A 6000-nucleotide genomic window follows, 5' to 3' on the forward strand; every position below is an offset into this window, starting at 1 on the left:
CAGTTGTCCATGGCCTGTCCTGCCTTTCTGGATTTTACACTTTTTTCAGATGGCCCTTTTGACCGGGGGGAAGTGAGACTTCATTGTAGTGCAGATTTCCTTTGCAAGCTTGCTTGGTTGGCCAAAAAGGGCGTATGCGTTTTTTCCTGAATATATTCAGGAAAAAACGCATACGCCCTTTTTGGCCAAGTGCATCATTGTGGACGTTCTGCCTCTTTTCCTATGCTTTCAATGCAATTCCAGTCTACCTCCTGAAATCGGTTTCCTGCAATTCTGCCCCGCTTTCAAGTCCTCTTGGCAGCCTTACTTCAGTCTATTTTTGGACGATAGCTGTCATTTATAACTCTGCAGGTTTGTGAATTACAGTGCCCCTGAGCTCCTTTCTTCAACTCGCTTTCTTGTGACCTGGCCGCAACACCGCAGGATGGCTTCAGGCCCTAATCTGGTTCTGGCACGGCACGCTGAGCCTTTGGTTAATTCCTCTTCCTGGTGGGAAATGAGAGTTAAATTTGCCCGTCCAGACACCTCCAGCTAGCCTCTCATTGGTTCTCGCTATTCCTGTTCATCTTCCGCAGAAATTGCAAACTGCGCCAAACAGGAGGTTAAAGGCGCTGACTCTCCAAGTGGGGAGAGTGTTAGTAAAGCGTCTGGAATGTTGCACCCGAGTACCAGGGGAGGAAAACTGAGACATATTTGAACACATCTCCCGTTCACATGGTTGATCATACTTGGGTTCCACATGCATGTTTTAGCTGAAGGAAGAATACCTTAAACCTGGAGAGTTGAGACCCGTGTAATGGGTACCATGCAATATGACTTCAAAGGGTCTTCATTTGCTCACCGAACCTCTCCAATCCTATCACTGCTGCGTTTATGCCCCTGTACACATGCTTGATTCTCTTTCGGAGACATAGCAATCCATAGGTTTTACGATACTTACTAGTCAGGTACATTCTTAGGCGTTTAATATGCGGTGTTGAGTCCATTTCGTTGAGCAAGGAGTAGCTCTTGTCTATTCCATATTTGACTTAAGGAACTTTATCTGTGCTCATTTCAATCTCTGGTTTTATGCAGCACCCCAACTCACCTTTACCCTTAAGCAAGCATAAGTTGGTTTTCTAAATTTGAGACCCTGTTCTGTTCTGTAATTCAGTTCCTGTGTAGCCAAGTTTACATTCCGTGTATTACTGATATCTTATGATGTTTCTTTTTCTGTGTGACTTATTTCAGTTAGAATCATCATACCTGAATCCACTCATTGTGCTGCTAAGGGCCTGATGACACAGATTTCATTGCTGAGTGATATTGCTTTGTAAGTGAATACCACAACTTCTTTATCCATTTTTCACTTTCTGCGATGTTGAACTTGTACTGTAAACGAGGTTCTTGTAAACAGAGGCGTCCCAAACTTTGGGGTGGCTGTGTCTTTTTGATTTTAATTTCCCTAAGCTATAGGACCATAAGTGGCAGTGCCCTAGGCTCTGTTGCTTTGTTTTTTAGATGTTTCAGGAAACACCATACACTTCTCCCGAGTGTCTGTTGGCAATTTACATCCCGCCCATCAGCATAACAAGGCTCCCAGTTGTCCATGGCCTGTCTTGCCTTTCTGGATTTTACACTTTTTTCAGATGGCCCTTTTGACCGGGGGGAAGTGAGACTTCATTGTAGTGCAGATTTCCTTTGCAAGCTTGCTTGGTTGGCCAAAAAGGGCGTATGCGTTTTTTCCTGAATATATTCAGGAAAAAACGCATACGCCCTTTTTGGCCAAGTGCATCATTGTGGACGTTCTGCCTCTTTTCCTATGCTTTCAATGCAATTCCAGTCTACCTCCTGAAATCGGTTTCCTGCAATTCTGCCCCGCTTTCAAGTCGTCTTGGCAGCCTTACTTCAGTCTATTTTTGGACGATAGCTGTCATTTATAACTCTGCAGGTTTGTGAATTACAGTGCCCCTGAGCTCCTTTCTTCAACTCGCTTTCTTGTGACCTGGTCGCAACACCGCAGGATGGCTTCAGGCCCTAATCTGGTTCCGGCCCGGCACGCTGAGCCTTTGGTTAATTCCTCTTCCTGGTGGGAAATGAGAGTTAAATTTGCCCGTCCAGACACCTCCAGCTAGCCTCTCATTGGTTCTCGCTATTCCTGTTCATCTTCCGCAGAAATTGCAAACTGGGCCAAACAGGAGGTTAAAGGCGCTGACTCTCCAAGTGGGGAGAGTGTTAGTAAAGCGTCTGGAATGTTGCACCCGAGTACCAGGGGAGGAAAACTGAGACATATTTGAACACGTCTCCCGTTCACATGGTTGATCATACTTGGGTTCCACATGCATGTTTTAGCTGAAGGAAGAATACCTTAAACCTGGAGAGTTGAGACCCGTGTAATGGGTACCATGCAATATGACTTCAAAGGGTCTTCATTTGCTCACCGAACCTCTCCAATCCTATCACTGCTGCGTTTATGCCCCTGTACACACGCTTGATTCTCTTTCGGAGACATAGCAATCCATAGGTTTTACGATACTTACTAGTCAGGTACATTCTTAGGCGTTTAATATGCGGTGTTGAGTCCATTTCGTTGAGCAAGGAGTAGCTCTTGTCTATTCCATATTTGACTTAAGGAACTTTATCTGTGCTCATTTCAATCTCTGGTTTTATGCAGCACCCCAACTCACCTTTACCCTTAAGCAAGCATAAGTTGGTTTTCTAAATTTGAGACCCTGTTCTGTTCTGTAATTCAGTTCCTGTGTAGCCAAGTTTACATTCCGTGTATTACTGATATCTTATGATGTTTCTTTTTCTGTGTGACTTACTTCAGTTAGAATCATCATACCTGAATCCACTCATTGTGCTGCTAAGGGCCTGATGACACAGATTTCATTGCTGAGTGATATTGCTTTGTAAGTAAATACCACAACTTCTTTATCCATTTTTCACTTTCTGCGATGTTGAACTTGTACTGTAAATGAGGTTCTTGTAAACAGAGCCGTTCCAAACTTTGGGGTGGCTGTGTCTTTTTGATTTTAATTTCCCTAAACTATAGGACCATAAGTGGAAGTGCCCTAGGCTCTGTTGCTTTGTTTTTTAGATGTTTCAGGAAACACCATACACTTCTCCCAAGTGTCTGTTGGCAATTTACATCCCGCCCATCAGCATAACAAGGCTCCCAGTTCTCAATGGCCTGTTGCCTTTCTGGATTTTACACTTTTTTCAGATGGCCCTTTTGACCGGGGGGAAGTGAGACTTCATTGTAGTGCAGATTTCCTTTGCAAGCTTGCTTGGTTGGCCAAAAAGGGCGTATGCGTTTTTTCCTGAATATATTCAGGAAAAAACGCATACGCCCTTTTTGGCCAAGTGCATCATTGTGGACGTTCTGCCTCTTTTCCTATGCTTGCAATGCAATTCCAGTCTACCTCCTGAAATCGGTTTCCTGCAATTCTGCCCCGCTTTCAAGTCCTCTTGGCAGCCTTACTTCAGTCTATTTTTGGACGATAGCTGTCATTTATAACTCTGCAGGTTTGTGAATTACAGTGCCCCTGAGCTCCTTTCTTCAACTCGCTTTCTTGTGACCTGGCCGCAACACCGCAGGATGGCTTCAGGCCCTAATCTGGTTCCGGCACGGCATGCTGAGCCTTTGGTTAATTCCTCTTCCTGGTGGGAAATGAGAGTTAAATTTGCCCGTCCAGACACCTCCAGCTAGTCTCTCATTGGTTCTCGCTATTCCTGTTCATCTTCCGCAGAAATTGCAAACTGTGCCAAACAGGAGGTTAAAGGGACTGACTCTCCAAGTCGGAAGAGTGTTAGTAAAGCATCTGGAATGTTGCACCCGAGTACCAGGGGAGGAAAACTGAGACATATTTGAACACGTCTCCCGTTCACATGGTTGATCATACTCTGGGTTCCACATGCATGTTTTAGCTGAAGGAAGAATACCTTAAACCTGGAGAGTTGAGACCCGTGGAATGGGTACCATGCAATATGACTTCAAAGGGTCTTCATTTGCTCACCAAACCTCTCCAATCCTATCACTGCTGCGTTTATTCCCCTGTACACACGCTTGATTCTCTTTTGGAGACATAGCAATCCATAGGTTTTAAGATACTTACAAGTCAGGTACATTCTTAGGCGTTTAATATGGGGTGTTGAGTCCATTTCGTTGAGCAAGGAGTAGCTCTTGTCTATTCCATATTTGGCTTAAGGAACTTTATCTGTGCTCATTTCAATCTCTGGTTTTATGCAGCACCCCAACTCACCTTTCCCCTTAAGCAAGCATAAGTTGGTTTTCTAAATTTGAGACCCTGTTCTGTTCTGTAATTCAGTTCCTGTGTAGCCATGTTTACATTCCGTGTATTACTGATATCTTATGATGTTTCTTTTTCTGTGTGACTTATTTCAGTTAGAATCATCGTACCTGAATCCACTCATTATGCTGCTATGGGCCTGATGACATAGATTTCATTGCTGAGTGATACTGCATTGTACGTAAGTACCACAAGTTCTTTATCCATTTTTCACTTTCTGTGATATTGAACTTGTATGGTAAACGAGGTTCTTGTAAACGGAGGCGTTCCAAACTTTGGGGTGGCTGTGTCTTTTTGATTTTAATTTCCCTAAGCTATAGGACCATAAGTGGAAGTGCCCTAGGCTCTGTTGCTTTGTTTTTTAGATGTTTCAGGAAACACCATACACTTGTCCCGAGTGGTTGTTGGCAATTTACATCCCGCCCATCAGCATAACAAGGCTCCCAGTTCTCCATGGCCTGTCCTGCCTTTCTGGATTTTACACTTTTTTCAGATGGCCCTTTTGCCCGGGGGGAAGTGAGACTTCATTGTAGTGCAGATTTCCTTTGCAAGCTTGCTTGGTTGGCCAAAAAGGGCGTATGCGTTTTTTCCTGAATATATTCAGGAAAAAACGCATACGCCCTTTTTGGCCAAGTGCATCATTGTGGACGTTCTGCCTCTTTTCCTATGCTTGCAATGCAATTCCAGTCTACCTCCTGAAATCGGTTTCCTGCAATTCTGCCCCGCTTTCAAGTCCTCTTGGCAGCCTTACTTCAGTCTATTTTTGGACGATAGCTGTCATTTATAACTCTGCAGGTTTGTGAATTACAGTGCCCCTGAGCTCCTTTCTTCAGCTCGCTTTCTTTTGAGCTGGCCGCAACACCGCAGGATGGCTTCAGGCCCTAATCTGGTTCCAGCACGGCACGCTCAGCCTTTGGTTATTTCCTCTTCCTGGTGGGAAATGAGAGTTAAATTTGCCCGTCCAGAAACCTCCAGCTAGCCTCTCATTGGTTCTCGCTATTCCTGTTCATCTTCCGCAGAAATTGCAAACTGCGCCAAACAGGAGGTTAAAGGCGCTGACTCTCCAAGTGGGGAGAGTGTTAGTAAAGCGTCTGGAATGTTGCACCCGAGTACCAGGGGAGGAAAACTGAGACATATTTGAACACGTCTCCCGTTCACATGGTTGATCATACTTGGGTTCCACATGCATGTTTTAGCTGAAGGAAGAATACCTTAAACCTGGAGAGTTGAGACCCGTGTAATGGGTACCATGCAATATGACTTCAAAGGGTCTTCATTTGCTCACCGAACCTCTCCAATCCTATCACTGCTGCGTTTATGCCCCTGTACACATGCTTGATTCTCTTTCGGAGACATAGCAATCCATAGGTTTTACGATACTTACTAGTCAGGTACATTCTTAGGCGTTTAATATGCGGTGTTGAGTCCATTTCGTTGAGCAAGGAGTAGCTCTTGTCTATTCCATATTTGACTTAAGGAACTTTATCTGTGCTCATTTCAATCTCTGGTTTTATGCAGCACCCCAACTCACCTTTCCCCTTAAGCAAGCATAAGTTGGTTTTCTAAATTTGAGACCCTGTTCTGTTCTGTAATTCAGTTCCTGTGTAGCCAAGTTTACATTCCGTGTATTACTGATATCTTATGATGTTTCTTTTTCTGTGTGACTTATTTCAGTTAGAATCATCATACCTGAATCCACTCATTGTGC

This window comes from Stenella coeruleoalba (assembly GCF_951394435.1).
Source record: "Stenella coeruleoalba genome assembly, contig: scaffold_135, whole genome shotgun sequence".
Lineage (NCBI taxonomy): Eukaryota > Metazoa > Chordata > Mammalia > Artiodactyla > Delphinidae > Stenella > Stenella coeruleoalba.